Genomic DNA, 20053 nt, shown 5'->3' with positions numbered 1-20053 from the left:
AATCAGGGCCTCAGAGCTGCAGAGATGAAGGAGCACTAGGCAGGCGAGACACAGGGCAAACAAGCAGGTGCGGGTATCTGGTGGTTTCCCAAGCAGACCGTGGCGTGACTAGCCCAAAGCTAACAAATATCCCTGCAGGGGGACTGGCACGGAAGGCTGACATAACGCACTGGAAATCATGACGATGACTTGGCCGGTGCTTTCTCCAATTAAAGGAAACTAAATTTAGACAAAACAACTGGATCGAATAAAAGTGCAAATGAAGCTGGTGGCACAACCGTCAGGAGAAAACGGAACTTGACTGAACCTCAGGCTACAGGTACGTCCCTAATATGTCATCTCGATGCTGCTGATAGGAAATACATCTGAATAAAAAAGGAGCCTGAGAGATGCTTCATCCGTCAGGAGCCGCAGAGATGGCAAACACTCCTGACCGCTGACATGATGGGTCTCGTCACCCTGTCTGCTACCCTGCAGTTTTCTCTGCCCATGTTTGAATAATTCATTTAAAAACTTAGCTCCCTGGAGTCAGACACAGGACAGGAGGTAAAGCGTGTGCTCTGCATGAGGCCAACCCCAGTAGAATCCCTGATGTCGCTTAAGGACTCCCAAGCACCATCAGGGTCATTTCTGAGCCAAGAACAGCGCCTCAGTATATAGCCAACTGTGGCCCCAATCCAAAATAAAAGGAAAAAGAAAAAAAATTCATTTTCCGAATGACCTTCTTGATCTAACATCCACACCCACACGGCAAGAATGCAGCGCAGGCTGGAGGGAAAGTCCAGGGGTCGAAGCACTGGCCTTGCATGCTGCTGTTCCTGGTTCAATCCCTGGCACTATGTGGTCTCCCAGGCACTCCAGGACTGACCCCCAAGCACTGTCGGGTAAAGGCCAGCACCCCTTGGGGCGGGAGCGATCGTACAGCAGGTAGGGTGTTTGCCTTGGATGCAGCAGAAACCTGGGCTCGATCCCCGGCACCCCATGTGGTCCCCCAAGCACCGCCAGGAGTAATGAACCAGGAGTAACCCCTGAGCATCGCCGGGTGTGAGCAGAAAGGAAGGAAGGAAGGAAGGAAGGAAGGAAGGAAGGAAGGAAGGAAGGAAGGAAGGAAGGAAGGAAGGAAGGAAGGAAGGAAGGAGGGAGGGAGGGAGGGAGGGAGGGAGGGAGGGAGGGAGGGAGGGAGGGAGGGAAGGAAGAAAGAAAGAAAGAAAGAAAGAAAAAAAGAAAGAAAGAAAGAAAGAAAGAAAGAGAGAAAGAAAGGAGGGAAGAAAGAAAGAAAGAAAGAAAGAAAGAAAGAAAGAAAGAAAGAAAGAAAGAAAGAAAGAAAGAAAGAAACAGAAAGAAAGAAAGGAGGGAAGAAAGAAAGAAAGAAAGAGAAAGAAAGAAAGAAAGAAAGAAAGAAAAAGAAAGAAAGGAGGAAAGAAAGAAAGAAAGAAAGAAAGAGAAAGAAAGAAAGAAAAAGAAAGAAAGGAGGGAAGAAAGAAAGAAAGAAAGAAAGAAAGAAAGAAAGAAAGAAAGAAAGAAAGAAAGAAAGAAAGAAAGAAAGAAAGAAAGAAAAGAGGGGCTGGAGTGATAGCACAGCGGGTAGGGCGTTTGCCTTGCACGCGGTCGACCCGGGTTCGATTCCCAGCATCCCATATGGTCCCCCGAGCACCGCCAGGAGTGATTCCTGAGTGCAGAGCCAGGAGTGACCCCTGAGCATCGCTGGGTGTGACCCCCCCAAAAAAGAAGGAAAGAAAGCCGAAAGGACGCCCAAATGGGCTATGAAGCCATCCTTACCTATCAGAGGGGAGTAACGCCAGTGTCCCCGGCAGAAAACCTCCGGCACACGTGAGGAAGGCAGGCAAGGGAGCGGGACGGGGGCGGGAGAGAGCGCTGACTGCCTCCAGCACGGTTCCCTGACATTCCCCTCCCGCGTCCACAGCTGCAGGCCAGGATGAACGCTGAGCCAGTCACTGCGACGGTGGCCCTGAGCCCAGCACCTCCCGCGAGGGCCCCCAGTACCCCTGCCCACAGAGAAGCGGGGGGCTTGGGGGCGGGGGGTGGTCTTCAACTTCTCCAGCTAGTTAGAGCTTCAACCCTTGATGCTGTTATTTTTATTTTCCCACCCCATTTTGGATTTGCTCTGAAACATATTTACTGAGTGACTTCTCGGGCTCTCTGGCCACGCACAAACCCGGGAACCATTATTCCTCCCTCCAGTTCCAGGGGCACTGAGTGACAGCAACCTGCGTCTGTCCCCCAGGGGCCCCTGGGAGGCCCAGTGAAGCAAGGGCCACGTCCCCCCGTCGGCTGTTCCGCTGCGGAGAGCATTCCTGCAGGGCCGCCCCTGGCTGCCCACGCGCTTTCTCTGCACGTGACGCTGTCAGCGGAAAAAAATCTCTCTGGTTTTCTCAATCTCCTGGGGAGAGAGCAGGGAGCATGCGCGGGCAAGTGAAAGTCACGGGCCTGCTGGGCATCGGCGCCACCCACTCGGACCCTGTCGGAAAGGGAGCGCTTTCTGCAACTCGGGGCACAAACTGGGAAGAACAAAGAACGAGGCCTGGCCACAGCTTTTCTCTGAAGCATGAGGGGGAAATGGCACATGTACCCTTTAGCAGAAGGGCAATGATTTTCTTTTTTTTTTTCTTTTTTTGCTTTTTGGGTCACACCCAGCGATGCTCAGGGGTTACTCCTGGCTTTGCACTCAGGAATTACTCCTGGCAGTGCTCAGGGGACCATATGGGATGCTGGGAATCGAACCCGGGTTGGCCGCGTGCAAGGCAAACGCCCTCCCCGCTGTGCTATCGCTCCAGCCCTGGGCAATGATTTTCAAAAATATTTTTGTGAGAGCCCCTTGAGACACAGTATGATCACAAAGCTGTTCCCCAGGCAGGCCCGTGCTGGTGTCCTTAGCATCCACATTTGTCACAATTTCTGAATCATAGCTGGAGTCCGTCTTTTATTACCAGGGTGGGTTGGGGCGCGGGCCACACCTGGCAGTGCCCATGGGCTATTCTGGACTTTGTGCTCAAGGCTGGCGTGGGGCCAGGGATTGAACCGGGGATGAATCACGGTCAGCTGTATGCAAGGCAAGGGCCAGGCGCCCTGGACTCTCTCTCTCTCTGTCCCTGGGATCTCCGCTTTAGTCCCGTTTCCGGGGTTTCCCCGTTTCAGGATGCTCCTTTGGCATTTAAAAATCCGACCCTGTGAAGGTCCTTTGGGCAAAAGCTTCTCGTGTCAGCATCGAAGATGAAAACGACGCTGCTCAGAGGCACGCTCAGCCCAAGAAACAGACAAGGCGAGGACGAAAGGTCTCCGAGATGCAGCCCGGCTAGAGAACGGGACCCCCAGCCCGACCACGCCCCCAGCGTAGAAGGTGTCTCTGTGTGGGCAAGGCCTGGCGTGGCCCAGCAAACACTGAGCCACGAGTTGGCCCGAGATACAAAGACGGAGCACCAGGGAGGGAGCACAGGGGAGAAGGCGCCTGCCGGTGGCTGCGGCCACGACTCTGATTTGAACCCGCGGCACCAGGGAGAGTCCCCCAAGCCCCGCACCTGCGGTCACTCCCCAGCACAGAGCCGGGATGGGTCCCCGAGCATGAACTACCCCCCACTCCCCAAACAGATGCAGAGACGGGCTCGGTCAGCTAGCCTGGGGGACAGGGCCAGCAGGCCAGCAAAGAGCTTCCCGGGGTGGGGCAGGGTGGGGCGGGGCGGTTATGAGACCTCCAAACGATGTCTCTGGATCCTACTGCAACCTGGCCACGGCGTGGACCGGGATTCAGCCTGAAGCACCCGGCACGGCCCTGCGCGGCTCACAGGGCGGAGCACACAGCCACGGGCGGCAGGAGCCCTGCCCACGGGCTGCCCCCACAGTCCCCCCCCCCAGACCCCTGCCTGGATCCACACAGCATCTGGGAGCCTGTCCTGGCTGACCGAGAGACTGAATCCTTGGGGGCAGTGGACATCTGCAAACACCCAGAGGGCTGGCCACGAACATGACCCTGGGGTCCACAGCACAGTGGGACCCTGAACGCAGCCTGACCATTGCCCCTTATGGCCGTGTCTCGGAGTCCACGCTTTCCTCTCCCGCACTCGTGGAAGCCAGGCCCGCCCGAGCACTGTTACGAGAAACAAACTGTTTGTTTTTTATTTTTATTTGTTCACGGGGGCCACTCTAGGCAGTGCTCAGAAGTCAGACAGTGCTCGGGAGTCAGGCAGTGCTCAGGGGTCCTAACCTAGGCAGCTGCTCCAGCCCTTGAGCCACGTCCCAGGCTCCATCACACAAAAGGCCGGTCCTGGGGCTGGAGCGATAGCACAGCGGGTAGGGCGTTTGCCTTGCACGCGGCCGACCCGGGTTCGATTCCCAGCATCCCATATGGTCCCCTGAGCACTGCCAGGAGTAATTCCTGAGTGCAGAGCCACGAGTGACCCCTGTGCATTGCTGGGTGTGACCCAAAAACCGGTCCACTTGTCCAGCTCCCCCGAGGTTGCAGATATGCCAGGGCGTGCTGAGCTCTGACCTGGCCCGTGGGCAAGGAACAACCCCCCACGCTGCCGCTCCTAGAGGCGGGGTAGGGGAGAGACGCACCGGCTGGGGACGAGCAGGGAAAGGAAGGAGCAGCCTGATGTCTACAGCCCGCACGGTCCCCTGAGGAGGTAGTGACTGGGCCCAGCCAAGACCGGGGTCCCAGGGCCATCCCTGCCGCATGGCCATGGGCGGTGGGGGGAGGGCCCGCGGTGGCGAGGGGTGACTCCAGCACAGATTTCAGACCGTTGTTTCATTAGCCCACGTGAACCAGACTCTGACTCAGAAGCGTCACCAGAATAACCAAAGAAGCAAAACTATGGCCAGAGAGACAGTGCGGCTCAGTCCGGTCTCACCGCCGGGAAGGACCCCCAGGCAGGGTCAGGAGTGAGCTCTGGGGGTCCCCAAGCTGAAACACCAGCCGGGGGTCCCCAAGCTGAAACACTTGCTTCCAGACCCAACAGCTGCCCGGCACCTCGCAACCATCTGGGCCGACCCAGGAGGGGGGCCGCCCCCACAGCCTGTGGAGAGCATTTCTCAAGCCCCCTCCACCCCCCGCAGCACAGAACTCCGCGTTGCAGCTAGCCGAGTCCCTCATCCCTCGTCAGATGTCACGGGCACTTACAGGTGACACACCGCGAACAGCTCGGGGAAGCGTGCCCAGTGAACACCGCCTCTTAACTGATGCTCTGCAGGCGAGGGTTTCAAGTTGCACCCCACGGGGCAGCACCCACCCCCCAGCCCTCTCACACACACAAACACACATGCATGCATGCACACACACACACACTCATACATGCATGCACACACGCATACACACACGTGCACACACGCACACACTCATATATGTATGCACACACGCACACACACTCATACATGCATGCAGACACGCACACACACTCATACATGCGTGCACACACACGCACACACATGCGCACGCACACATGCACACACACGCACACACACACTCATACATGCATGCACACACAGGCGCGCACACACACGGGCGCGCACACATGTGCACACACTCATACATGCATGCACACACACTCATACATGCATGCACACACACGCGCGCGTGCGCGCGCACACACACACACACACACACACGCACTCCAGGGCTCCAGAGCACTCAGGTCCCAGGCAGAGACGAGGCCACCCACCAGCAGCCCAGGCCATGAGCTGAGAGCGCACATTCCATACGGGGAGCTGGACATGTGGCTGACCGGCTCCCTCCGGCCTCCCTCCCGGGGCTGGGGCAGTGCCCGAGCATCCCGCCCTTCCCCCACCTGGCACGGCCCTGAAGCAGCAGCTCTGCCCCGGGCTTCCATCTCAGAGTGTGATTTTCCTCCAGGGATACCGCAGCACGGGGCGCGGGCCGTGACAGAATGAAAACAAAGGCAGCAGGAAAGCCTCAGTCCGGGGAGCGAGCCGGTCTCGGTCTCGGACGCACCTCGGGCCACGGGCTCAGCGAGAGCCGGAGCCCAGCCTTGACCCAAGAGTCAAGAAGACGTGAAAGACAGCGACGGGGCTGGGAAAGACACGCAGACGGTTCAAGGGCTGCCCTGTGCACGGCCGAGCCCAGCTGGACACCACAGATGGTCCCCCGGTCATGGGCAGGAGCGACCACTGAGCACCGAGCTGGGACTCCGCCCTGAGCACTGCTGGGCGTGGCCCCCACACAGACAAAAAACCACTGAGTCTTAATTCTCTCTTTCTTTCTTTTTCTTTTCTTTTTTTAATTAATTTTTTTAACTGAGGCATCGTGTGCTAGGCATGTATCATCATAAATCGACTTACCATATTAAGTGCGCTAAGGGTACATTCTGTCCTATACCATAGAATTTACCTGTTTCACTTGATTGACTCATACTTCTTTTCTTATATAATAAAATGAGATACTTTTTTTGTTGTTGTTGTTTTATGTGTCTGTCTACTCTTTGGGTTATTTATATATTTTTAAAATTGTTATTTAGGTAAAATGAGTCAGTAGTGTTAAATATCATGGCTTGGATTTTAAAAGTTCCTGCACCTCCAACATCAACTAGTTAATCCTTCAAAGGGACACAAGTGTCAATGTCGGGGAGCCGCGGGCAGGGGGAGAGGACAGCAAGCAATGACCTGATTCCCGGGCATCTCCTTCACGGTGTTCAGAAACTCCTGAGAATCCATATAAGAGCAAAACCCTGGAACCCGGGGAGCCGGCGAGAAGGGCTGAAGTCACGTGGCCCTGCACCCGAGAAGGGTGCTGGGAGCCCGGCCAGGCCGCCCCGCTCCGCACTCCATCACGCCCAGCCAGAACGGCGCTCTGAGACGGAGCCCGGGCCCGGCTCGCCTGGGGCTCGTACCCATCTCCACACCCGAGGGACAGATCCCCGCTCTGCGTCTATTTCTGACATTCCGGGAACACGGGTGACACAGGCGGGGATTTATTCACAGAGGGGAGGGGAGACATCGGGAGGCAGAATGTGGAGGAGCACTGTTCCGGGCGCTGGGGGGGCAGGGGGGGACAGGCAGATGACAGCGGATCAACACGAGTGATAAAATGGGTCTTCGTCACACGTGGACTGACTTCTGAAGCACCCAGAAAGGACCAATGTATGAGAGAGCGAGAGCGAGCAAGAGAGAGAGAGAGAGAGAGAGAGAGAGGAGAAGGGGAGAGAGAGAGAGAGAGAGAGAGAGAGAGAGAGAGAGAGAGAGAGGAGAAGGGGAGAGAGAGAGAGAGAGAGAGAGAGAGAGAGAGAGAGAGAGAGAGAGAGAGAGAGAGAAGGGGGGGAGAGAGAGATCCACAATTCCTCAATCCCGGCACATTTCGGTTATACCAGCTACTGGACCCAGCAATAGGAACAGCCTCACCGGAATCACCCCGGCACTTACCAAGTCTGGAAGCTGGAGACGGAGCCTCGTTCCCAGGGAAGCCGGGAGGCCGGTCTCAGCAGCACAGCCCGGCCCGGCTGTCTCCCTAACAACGGCAGCGGCAGTGGCAGCGGGAGGCAGATTCCTGGGGTCTCCCCCAGGCCCCCAGCTGACAGGTGATCTGCAGAGGCTCTGGGCGGGAGGGTTGTGCAGCAGCTCCCGCCCAGGGGGGCCTAGGAGCTGCCCCCTGCCTGCCCGGCCCCCACACACACTGGAGCTGCACCAGCTGGGCTGCTCGGAAGCCTGTGTGGATTACAAGCTCACGTGCACGCGCTCCCGCTAGCGCTCTCTCTCTCTCTCTCTCTCTCTCTCTCTCTCTCTCATGCGCTCTCTCTCTCTTGCTCTCTTTTTCTCTCTTCCCTCTCCCTCTGCAAGCTCTCTCTCTCTATGCAAGCTGCAAGCTCTCTCTCTCTCTCTCTCTCTCTCTCTCTCTCTCTCTCTCTCTCTCTCTCTCTCTCTCTCTCTCCCCCCGTCCCTCCCTCCCCTCCTCTCCTCTGCAAGCTCCCCCCACCACCCCGTGCAAGTGTCTTGCTCAATCTCTTCTCTCTCCCCTCTCGGTGCTCTCTCCCTCCCTCTCTGCAAGCTGCAAGGCTCCCCCTTGCTGGCTTTCTCACACCCATGAGCAGCAGAGCCAGCTGTAAGAGGAGACCCTGGGGGGTGGGGGTCTGAGGAGAGGCAGAGAGCACCATGGCCGGGAGCCCTGGAGCAGCAGATCACAGGGAAAGACCCCGGAAGTCTAAGCCGTGGGGCTGGAATCCAGGCAACACGCAGGCATATGGCAGCAAGACCCTGTCTGTGGAGACACCCCCCCCCAAAGCTTCACGCCCACGTGCAGAGAAGGACGCAGGAGGGTGGGGGAAGGCGTGTGGGTGCTGCAGCCTCCCTCCCCGCGCCCTCGGCTGCGCGGAATGTGCGGGAAGGGTCTCAGCCAGGAGACCTCTGGGCTCCGTCCCGACCATCTCTACCTGCTGGGGACCCCCGGGGAGCTCTCTGGCCTCTCCCACCTCTGGCTCCCTCGTTTGTAGAGGGAGGAAAGCTCAAGAACGTGGACCTCTGGAGGGCCTTCCGTCTTTGGTCAGGACCGGTCCTCCGCGGGCCCTAAGATCACCTCCCCAGACTCCCCATGACTCACTCCTCCCTCTGCAAGCTCTCTCTCTCCCTCTCCCTCTCTCTCTCTGTCTCTGTCTCTCTCTGTCTCTCTCTCTCCCTCTCTCCCTCCCCCCCTCCCTCCCCCACTCTCTCTCCCTCTCTCTCTCCCTCTCTCTCTCTCTCTCTCCCCCCCCCTCCTGGGGTAAACCAGATCCCATGCCCCACTCCCCGCAGGTCACAAGGCCCCCTCACTTCCCGCATGCGCCGTGCCCCCTCGGCCCCACAGTACCAGCCTGAGCTGGAGGAAGTTTCTTTCCCCCCACCCCACCCCTTCCCTGCACCTCCCAGAGCGAGGCTGACCACCTGCCAGAGAAGGTGGGTGCAAAGGGGATGCACAGGCCCCACCTCCAAGGCCACTTTCCCACTTTCTATACAAAGGGACACTGGTACAGAAGGCCAGAAGGTGGGACCAAGGCTGAGCTTACAGACGGTCCCCGCCCGTGACCAGAGTCCACTGGGTTTGAGAAGCAGCGCCATCTAGTGGTGATTTGGCACATTACAACCATGAACCTCCTCCTCCAACCCCATCGCCCCATTCCGCCCCGACACCCTTGCTTCCAGGGGCAGTCCAGCAGACTTGCAGCTTTATCATACCATGACTCGACCACCTCTACCCTCCCCCCAAATCTTACCTTCACTCTCCCTCTGACTTGTGAATAGACCCCTCCCACATGAGAAGGCAGGACCAAGATCTTCCCTAAGACCAGCCCCTTGGCCCCCCTAACACCCCTCCCTCCCACCCACCCCCACAATCCAACATCAGATCATCTGGCCCCAAGGAATGAGAGTCCCCAGACAGGCTGAGAACAAGACAAGCCAGCGCTGGAGATCCCCCCAGAGAGAAGGGCCCTGGGGCACTGGGAGACCCCCCCGCAGGCCTCTGGCCCAAGCCCAGCTGAGGAGACCCCAGAGTGGCAGAACGAGCCCACACCTGGGCCAGGGGACGCTGGTGTGCATAGCTGGAGCGCGAATGTGCTGGAAATCGGGCCACACACCCAGAACTCCCGCCCTGCGGGGTACACCGGGAGAAGCTGCCTCCGAACACGGGCCTGCCAGAGTCTCCCTGCGGGTGTAGACGAGAAGGGAGCGCCCCGGGAGCAAGGGCACACAGTGAACTCCCACTCAGGCGCTGCCATGGGGGCCGCCTCCAAAGCCGCAGTGACTTCCCAGTGAGCGTGTGCAGGCCTCTAGGCTGCCGCCCGGGTGACGGCTGGGCATAGCCGGCAAATCCTCCACGGCAGCAGGACCCGCCTGGAATGTAGCAGACGCCGCCGCTTCCGCCGAGGAAAGGAGGCCGAAGCTCAGGACGTGTGCCCTGCGTCCTCAGCCTCTTCGCCTCCAAAGTGATTGTCTGCGGCCACTCTAAAAGGAAGGCCCTGGTACGGCAGGTCCCCGGCATCCCATACGGTCCCCTGGGCCTGCCAGGAGCGACTCCTGAGTGCAGAGCCAGAGTAACCCCTGAGCATCGCCAGCTGTGGCCCCAAAATAGAAAAAAAAAAAAAAGAACAATATGAAGCCCCTGGTGGACACTTATTTTTAGACCGGGCTGATTTCAAAGGGCCAGCACTCTGCTGACCACAGGCTCCTCCGGAGGGGACAGCAGAAACCCCTCCCCCAGAAAGCAGCTCGTGTCTAGGCCAGTCGGCTCAGGGGCACCCCAGCCTGCCCACACGCTCTCTCCAGGCCACCCAGGCTATTGGAATGAAACTCTCCCACTTTTTTTTTTGGGGGGGGGGAGTTTGTGGTTGCTCCTCTGCAGTGCTCCCTAGCCAAGAGAGTTGATGGATGCAATTCTGCTCTGTCCCTATGGAGCAAAAATGACCTTAGCCACTCCAGTGGTGACCAGGGTCTTCAGGGCCACACCTAGCACTACCCAGTACTCGGGGGTCTCTACCCCTAGGGATGCTCCAGGGACCGCGTGGAGCCAGGGAGGGGAAGAGGGTCAGCCTCATGCCAGACGTGTGTCTTCACCCCTCGGCCCTGTCTGCAACCGTCATGAGCTGACCTGGCAAGGGGGTGTAGGGGGTGATGCTTCACTCAGCACAAGGCATGACTGACTGAGGGCAACATTGTAACCTGGCCGGAACCAGCTCGCTGCTGTCAGAGGAGGCTCCTTCCAGAGCCGCCCACTGGCCCGGCAGCGAGCTTGTGTGGAGACTCGGATGAATTTGTGCTTCTGCAGCAAGACCTCAACTCCGGGTCTCTGCCACCAGCCGCAGATCTAGCTAGGGTCCAGGCTCGGGGACAGAGGATGGACTTGGCGTCAGCCCCTGATTCATCAGCTGGTCCCACGAGCCAGGGCTGGCCCGGGGCGTGCAGGACAGGAGGACTTTGGACCTGCCGGGAGACGCAGAGTTCTGACATCTTCGACGGAATGAACGGCGCGCTCAGTTCTACACCAGGTCCTAGGTTCAAGCCACGGGTTGGCGGCGAGCCTGTAGCATCAGGGAAACTCTACGCAGTGGCAGAGGAAGCTGCCGTGATCCTTAATCGCCACCCACCACCCCCGGAGGCGGCCTTCCTCCCCAGACAGAGCCTCAGCCCAAGGAACTCGGGTGTTTAACCCAGCCTCGGCCCTGGCGACCACGGCCAGCGTCTCGTGGGGGGCCCCCCCGGCTCCCTCGGAGTGAGACCAGGCCAAGCTCCCCAGGGACGGGGAGAGCCCTGATAGGCCAAAACCAGGCAAGCCGGGCTGGCCGCCTTTTCCGTCCCGACCCAGACACCACAGACGAGCAGGGGGAAGGCTCTTTCCCTGTCACCGTGGACACTGCTGGGGCCCAGACAGAGGAAGGGGGACAGGGTGGACAGGCCGCTGACGGGACCTCTCCACCCAGAGTGCTGGCGCCCAGGCAGAGTCCTGCTCCAGGAAGTGCTCTATCTCCACTCCCTCTCCGGGAAGAACCGTCCCTGGAGACAGCCCGTCACAAAGAGGCTTGTCCTGATGAACGGAGGCGCTCGGGTGGGGAAAAGTCTCGCCCAGGTGGGTGGAGATAATTAGGCAATTGATCAAAGGCTGTTGTTGGGCTCCTAATGATGACGAATATCTGTATTCTGGCACGTCTGTCTTCTGGAACTACTGAACCGTCTTCTAATGGGATGTTTACTTAGAATAGCTAAGCAATATCTTACCGACATGGAGGGCAATCTAGGAAGCGGTGAGTCCCCTGGTCTCCTGCTTTTTCTCTCTTATGTGTCTCTCTCTCTTTTTTTTTTTCCTTTTTCTCTTTGGGTCACACCTGGCGATGCACAGGCATTACTCTTGGCTCATGCACTCAAGAATCACTCCTGGCGGTGCTCAGGGGACGATAGGGATGCTGGGAATCGAACCCTGGTTGGCCACATCCAAGGCAAACACCCTACCCGCTGTGCTATTGCTCCAGCCCCTCTTGTGTGTCTTTCTTCTTCATCCTCAGGGTGTCCCTGTGTCGGGCTGTTCGCCCCGGCCAGTCCTTAGCCACAGCCCACTTAGCTGGGGAAGCCTGTCTTAGCCACGATCACCCCATCCTCGGCCCCTCACCACTTCACACTCCCTGTTTCACTAGGGAGGGGAGTACTGGGTCAGTGCTCGGGGCCAGTACTCCAGAGCGAATATCCAGGGTCAAACCCAGTTGGTGGCTGGGGCTCGGGCACTGCCGGAAGTGGAACCACGGTCAGTGGCGGGTGTGGCCGAGTGCGTTGACTCTGGCCTGCCACCCTAGCTCCCTGATTTATTCTGTTGAGGGAAAAGACAACTAGAAGTAGACAACTAGGTCCTCGGGCAGTTTCACTCTCTACAACTGAAGTAAATAACACCTTTTTTTTTTTAAATTTATTTTATTGAATCACCATGTGGAAAAGTTACAAAGTTCTCAGGCTTATGTCTCAGTTATACAATGCTCAAACACCCGTCCCTTCACCAGTGCACATATTCTACCACCAATCAAAACAAAAACAAAACAAAAACAAAACAAACCAACCAACCAAAAAAAAAAAACAGTATACATTCCACCCCTCACCCCCCAGGCCCCCCCCCCCGCGTGACTGATAATTTCACTTCCTTTTCTTTTTACCTTGATTACATTCCAGATTTCAACACAAAACTCACATTGTTGTTGGAGTTTCAACACATTAAATGAAAATGCAGCCATTTGCAGAAGAGGACCCGTGGTCCCCGGTGCAGACAGCACGGCAGGATGCGGGGACAGGCCAGCGTGCGGCCACCCTTTCCTGCCCCGCCCTGCTGCAGACCGAACAGGCCACGCTCTAGCTCTCTCTTTCCTCTAACTGTGCTCTGGAGGGGAGCACTTTCCAGCGGGGCCAGGGGCCACTCGGGCAACGCCGGGCGGGGCTGGAACGGAGGTGGGGGTACAGTGGGGGGTCTCTCAACATTTCTGACTGTGGCCCCCTGCTGAATCTTGTTTCTTTCTACTGATTGGCCCCCAAGTCTCATGCTGTGGCCCCCCCCCATGTACAGTTTTCACCTGTAGCCCCTTTAAACTCCACCTGATGGAGGCAAAGGAGCACTGGTGGAGGAGTTGGTGTTGGGACTTCCTATGCATGGAACTCAGTTATTAATAACTTGAAACTTTTCACAGTAATTCATTCAAAAAATTTTTATTTTAAAATTGCAAAATATAAAAAGCAAAACAGAAAAAAAAAAAACCCTAAACCAAACAAAATGGTACCAGCTGGATCACGGGCTGAAATTCTTTCGCTATCCCCGGCCCCATCCTCCCCATGTACACGTCTCCCTTAGCATCCAACACACCAACTTTCTAACTTTTGCCTGAGAGAAGACTGACTGGCTTGGTGTGGATTACTGGAGGTGGAGGGAGGGGGATCTTCTCTTTGCTGGTGTCGCTACTGCGGGGATCTTCGGGCACTGCTGAGCCCACACTTTGTGGCACTCAGGGTCCCTAGTCCTCGTTCTCTGGATCAAAGTCTCAGCCTCCTGCCTGCCTATGGTGCCACATGCCCAGGCCCTGAGGTTTAAATTTGGGGGGCGGGAGGTGGTCTGAGCCACAGTGCAGGGCTTGGGGACCAGCCCTGACTCTGGGCCTCAGGGGACCTAATGCAGTGCCGGGGGTCCAAAGAGGGCGGCCAGGGTGCAAGGCAAATGACTTAACCCCCATGCTCTCTCACTGGCCCCTAGTTTAATTTTTTTTTCCGATAAGAAAGCTCCACGTGGGGCAGGGAGATAGTGCAGGGGTCAGGCACTCGCCTTCCAGGCCGTAGCCCTGGTTCAATCCCTGGCACCTCATAGGGTTCCCTGAGCACAGAGCTGGGGAAAGAGGGAGGGAGCTCCACCAAAATAATAGTAATAATAATAATAATAATAACAATAATAAATTTATTGTCTTAAATTCAGTAACACGAGTCACTAATTTTTTTTTAATAAAAACACAAACATGAGGGGCTGGAATGATAGCACAGCAGGTTGGGCATTTGCCTTGCATGAAGCAGACCCAGGGTCAATTCCCAGCATCCCATAGGGTCCCCCGAGCACTGCCAAGAGTAATTCCTGAGTGCAGAGCCAGGAGTGACCCCTAAGCATCACCGGGTGTGACCCAAAAAGAAAAAAAAACCACAGACATGAAAGATTCTTGAGTTCCCTATGGGATCCCAAAAGGGAGCAAGGAAGGGAGTGAGCAAGGACGGAGATGCAGGTGGAGGAGAAGGCGCGGAGGGAGGAGAGGGGGTCTCTGAGTGTCCCCAGGCCCTTGACATGACAGTCTTAAGGATGAACTCTCACCATCCTGAACTGTGGAGGTGGCAGGGACAATGGGTTTGTGGAAAAAGAAATGCCCAAGACGGGGCTGGAGCCATAGCACAGCGGGTAGGGCGTTTGCCTTGCACCTGGCTGACCTGGGTTCGATTCCCAGCATCCCATATGGTCCCCTGAGCACCGCCAGGAGTGATTCCTGAGTGCAGAGCCAGGGGTAACCCCTGTGCATTGCTGGGTGTGACCCAAAAAGAACATAAAAACTGGGGTATTCTCGGAATGGGGCAGGTAGGATCCGCAGACCCCGTTCCCAGCCGCGCCCACACCCACCACCTTGCTGGCAGAGAAACAGCCGGTGCCACAGCTCCAACAGAACACGGGACGGCCGAATCTTCCCGGGTGGACCCGTCGGGGCTGAGAACTCCGGGGCCTTCTGGGAACAGGGACGGGCAGGGTCCCCTTTCTGCCTGCAGGCCCAGCCGTCACCCCCGACACTACCCCCCCCCCACCCACACACACACAGGGACAGCCCAGCTCCACGACTAAACTCAGCAAACTGCCAAGCCACCGACCGAGCTGTTGCAGATCTGCAATGTGACACCCAGGATAGTCACAGCCCTGTCAGCCCAAACAGGGTCACGGCAAGCTGCTGGGAAAGTTGCGCAGAGACCACCGAGCTCAGAGAGCCTGGACGTAACACAGGAGGCTCAGCCGGCACCCACCCGCCCAGCAGACCCTCACAATGCGGATGCTGCTTCAGTGATGTCCCTGGGAGACGTGACAAAGATGAGAAATGGACTCCTCCTGACCAAAGTTTTAGTAATTCCACTTGCCTTGTGTTGTAACAATTGGAAGTAGGTTTATTTGTGCCTGCAAGGGGGCAGACTGGAGCAATAGTGGGAAACTGGGGCACTGGTGGAGGGAAGGGCCCACTGGTGGAGGGGTCAGTGTTGAAATATTGCCTGAGACAAGTGCATATATATATGTATATATATGTATATATATTGCTCTTTGTGTATAAATGTGTATAATTTGTATATAAATGTGTGTGTGTGTATATATATATATATACACATATATATATATTGCTTTTTGGGTCGCACCCAGCAATGCTCAGGGGTTACTCCTGGCTCATGCACTCAGGAATTACTCCTGACGGTGCTCGGGGGACCATATGGGATGCCGGGAATCGAACCCAGGTGGCCCACATGCAAGGCAGACACCCTACCTGCTGTGCTATCGATCCAGCCCTGAGACAAGTGTATTATAAACAATTTGGTAACTCATGGTGTTATAATTAAAAATCTTTTTTTTTTAAGAAAGAAACATATAAAACTGGGGGAAAAAGACTTAAATAGGGATGAGGTTCGAAGCTTACAAACCATTCCAGATTCTAAACCAATCGTGTTTCTCCTCAGGGCTTCTCAGAGCCTACTTTGGTGGGTCTCCGATGACATGTGCCCGGGAACAAGGCCTGTCTGCTGGGGACTGCGGGGGTGACACAAGGGGGTGCGGAGTCTGGCAGGAGACAGCCACGAGGAAACCAGCCCACGCCACGCCCCTCCTTATGCCTGGACCAAACTCCCCTCTGTCCTGAGAACCTTCCCCGCGGCCACCCGTCCACGCCTGCCCTGGCCAGCAGGGACGGGCCTTCACACTCACAGAAGACCAATTTGTCCATATTGGGAACAGGCGCCTGAAAATTCTCCGTCAGGACAGGCTGCGCCTGAAGTTCTCATCCACGAAACGCTGAAGAATAAATACAGAGCCCGGGGCCAGTGCTGGGGAGCAGCAGATCCTTCAAGGAAGGGGTTTCCCTTCTTCCCACATCAGAAAATTGACAGTTCCTAACGCTTTCGTCTGAAGACTCTACAACCGGGGCACGCGGGAGTGTTTATTCACAGCTCTATTCAATACAATGCTATATAAGAGCTTTAAAACCCACAAGGCGAGCAGTAAGAAATGCTTAAGGTCAAATCATCTCCCCTCTGAGTAAGTATCACTGTTTGACACAGTGACTCTCGTTTGCCAAAACAAACAAGGTTTGCCTAATTTCCTTGGAAAATCAATTCCAAGAGAGTTATTAGAGTTTTCTAAACAAATTTTCTAATCCCACAGGAAAATGCGTCTGGCGTTGGCCACCAGAGGGCGCCACAGCCCCCCAAACTCCACGACGACTTGCAGAAGGGGCAGGCAGCGGGCAGCACCCAGGTGAGGTGCCTTCACCTCCCCTTCCCAGGGGGACCCCGACCACACAGGGCAGTGAAGGGGAGACTCTCCTTGAAGGGGCCCTGCAATGCTGCAGCTGGGAGGAGCGGGTTAGGACGTGCAATGTGTGTGCTCCTTAGCTAACAGGCCCAGTCTAACATGTCAGCTCCTCAGAGACGCACAGAACAACACGTAAAGCCAAAAATCCTGAAATGTGCGACTGGAAAGGATAACACAGGCAAGCGCGACGCACTGGGCATGCGCAGTCAACAGGGGCCAGAGCCCAAAGGCCTGGGAGAACGTGCAGCCAAGAAAGCCAGTCGGGAGGCTGGGGGTGGGGGACAACTCTCAGTCCCGCCCTGGGGTGCCTGGCTGAGACTGAGCACTCGGGAGAAAATCACAGTTCCAAATATTTGGACATTCCAGACCCAGAAACTGTCGGAGGACAAACGAAAGAGCCTCAGTTACACGGTCCCACTAGTATTCAAACCTCACTTCTTGAGGATCTGACGAAATATTTAATAACAAGCAAAATGAAATCACTGAAATCGCGCGGTGGGGGCCCCCAAGCAGCCATGCTGGAAGAGAGGAGTTTGCAAACAACACAGGGAAAGGCCGCTGTCTGCAATAGCCCCTGACGGTTTCTACGGCAGAATGCACCTGGGCGCGTGAGCGTGTGAACAAGCCGGGTCATTATTGCCTCAACGAGCAATAATGAATGAAAGAAAAGGCACCTGTGCTCCAGCTGGACCCTTCGCCCACCCACCTGCTTTCTCAGTCCTGCCACCCCAACCCGCCTCTGCTTTCCTACCGCAAGAGCATTAAGTCCCAAGGTCTGGAAATAACGGTGACTTAGGGCAATCATCGGCTCAGCGGGGAAGCAAGACCAGGAACTGCATCAAGGAACAGAAATGAAGTTTTCCCGCCCTCCCCAGTCGGCACCCTGTTCCCTGCGCCACCCCCTATGAAACATCAAATGCCTCGGGGCCCTCAGTCGGACTCGGGAAACAAGAGGAAACACCACCTTTAAACTGCGGGGTGCTAATTTAGAATAAGTGCTTCTTAAATTAGCCTGTGTTTGGAGGCACCAAAGTCAACCTCATTGATTATTCATGTAGCTACAGACCAAAACAGCTCACAGCTGTACCCCGCTGCAGCCTGTGAAGTTCACAGCCCAGCACGGGAGTTTCAGAAGCTGTACTGGAGGCAGGCTTCCCTCGAGGAGGAAAGGAGCGGGCGGCGACTGCGACACCACGGCCCCCCCAGCCCTCTCCGCGGCCCCCCACGCCGACGCTGGCTGCATGCCCGTCTCTGGCGAGCTTGCGGCTCAATGAAGCGGTTTCATCTGGGAATCGGGGCAGCGATAGGCCTGGCATCCAGTGCTAACTGTGGATGATGGATGCTGAGACTCGCAGAGGCTGGCAAAGGCTGGCCTGTGCGCCACTGGCCCCAAGCCACAGGGTGCGCCAATCCCCTGCCGACTGTTCTGGGGCATCCCCAAGGCGCGGGCGGGGCCCAGCGCTGCAGCACTCAGCTACCACCATGCGGTGCCCCGCTACCCGCCATGCTCAGCGCCCCGCTACCCACCATGCTCTGTGCCCCACTACCCACCATGCTCTGTGCCCCACTACCCACCATGCTCTGTGCCCCACTACCCACCATGCTCTGTGCCCCACTACCCACCATGCTCTGTGCCCCGCTACCCACCATGCTCTGTGCCCCGCTACCCGCCATGCTCAGCGCCCTGCTACCCACCATGCTCAGCGCCCCGCTACTCCCCCCATGCTCAGCGCCCTACTACCCACCATGCTCTGTGCCCCGCTTCCCGCCATGCTCAGCGCCCTGCTACTGCTATGCTCTGTGCCCCGCTACCCACCATGCTCTGTGCCCCGCTACCCGCCATGCTCAGCACCCTGCTACCCCCCATGCTCAGCGCCCTGCTACCCGCCATGCTCAGCACCCACTTATCCACCATGCTCAGTGCCCTGCTACCCGCCATGCTCCGCGGCCACCTACCCACTATGGTCAGGGCCCCACCTACCCACCGTGGTCAGTGCTCACCTACCCACCAGACCCAGCGTCCACCCACCCACCAGGCTCAGGCCCACCTACCCACTCTGGCCTCTCTGAAAACCCTCACTAAGCCACCCAAGGCACATACTAGCTCTAGCCACTCCAAAAACCCACCAGCAACTCAAAGTTGGATCAGTCTGAAACTCTTCTCTCCCCGAAGTCTCTCCCAGAGTTTGGAAACCCCACACCAAGGCCATCTGCAACTGTTTCTCAGACAAGCGCCCGCACCCAGGGAATCTGCTACAGTGTTTCTTAGGCCACGGCCCCAGAATTGCTTTGCACCGGACTGATACACTGGAAATGCCCAAGGATGGGTCAACTGAGAGGGGCTGTAACAGCCTCGAGCAATGGCATTCACTGTCTGAAGCAATTACCCATGGTGAGTGGTTTTTTACATCTGAAAGGATGTGGAAGGCCAGTCCATTGGCGGACCTCTGGTTTCAAGTGTGACTTTTGGATTAAGCCAATAGCCTCATCTTCCCTGGCAGAGGCGCCCAGTGTGGACAGATTCCCAGCACGCCCGGAGGGGCACTGTCTAAGCTCCAGGAGCTCCACTGTGGACACGATGGACATCCCACCCACCCTCTCCTCTGCAGCGCCCAATGGCTGGGCTCCCCCCGCCTGGCTGGCCACTCCCCTTTGGAAGCAGAAATATTTCCTCCTTTTTTGGTTTTTTTTTTTTTTTTTGCATTCAGAAATGCTTCGTTTCTGAGTCAGCTCAGGTTGGCAACATTTCCTTTCTTATAATTTTAGTTGCTTATATTCTTCCCTATCTTCCCCAATAAAAGAAGACAGAGACAAATATAGAATGCTTTAAGATAGAGAAATCAAGAATAAAAGTACTGGGAGAAGGATGGGCGGGGATTAGAGGGGGACAAAGTAGACGCGGGAGGGAGGGAAGGAGAAATGGAGGGACGAGAAAAGGAGAAGAAAGAGAGGAGAGGGAGTTGATGGGGGGTTGCCACGACGGGAAGGCTGAGTGTGTGGATGGTCCACCCCGGCCCTCGGAGCCCCTTGGACATGGCTGCAGGCCCCTGTGATCCGTTCTGTGATGAACCCGCTGTCCACAGCCCTTCAGCTGCTCTGATTGCCATCCCCCCTTTCCCCAGGCTCTGGCCAGATGACACTGAGGGTCACCCCAAAGTGCCAGCATGTCATCTTCTCTGCCTGGGGCACCTGGTGATCAGAAGTGGATAAACACAGAGAGCATGCTCAGCTGCTGCCCTCACTGTCCAGCAGGGCAGGGCAGGGCCCCCCTGGGGAGGGGGTGTCCACTGCAGATGGGACCCAGGCCGTCACCCAACTGGCTGGTATCGGGGAGCCCTGTGCAAAGAGGGCCACTGTCCCCAGCAACCACAGAGGCCCCAGCTTTTCCTCACACCTTGGTGGGGGGGGGGGTCCCCCAGGCACAAGGAGCTGCCTGGGGAACAGCAGAAAGGAGGGGCTCGGCCAGACCAACCCCAGGAAGCCCCAACCAGTCACGGGCTCATGGGGACC

At 56.8% G+C, this 20053-nt stretch overlaps 1 protein-coding gene across 3 annotated transcripts in view; it reads right to left on the bottom strand.

Moving 5' to 3' along the window:
• The window catches only part of NEDD4L (NEDD4 like E3 ubiquitin protein ligase), a 271293-nt gene that overhangs the window by 167831 nt on the left and 83409 nt on the right, over window positions 1-20053 (bottom strand). Inside the window, exon 1 of one of the 3 annotated variants that reach the window (XM_055127178.1) lies at window positions 7387-7589. The exons of the other annotated variants lie outside the window; for them this stretch is intronic. The gene's annotated coding sequence lies outside the window, so the exon portion shown is untranslated. Of the gene's footprint in view, window positions 1-7386; window positions 7590-20053 lie in introns of those variants that run through there. 3 annotated transcript variants of the gene reach the window in all.

The sequence above is a fragment of the Sorex araneus genome, chromosome 2 (genome assembly GCF_027595985.1).
Source record: "Sorex araneus isolate mSorAra2 chromosome 2, mSorAra2.pri, whole genome shotgun sequence".
NCBI lineage: Eukaryota > Metazoa > Chordata > Mammalia > Eulipotyphla > Soricidae > Sorex > Sorex araneus.
This window is presented reverse-complemented; position numbering and strand designations above follow the sequence as displayed.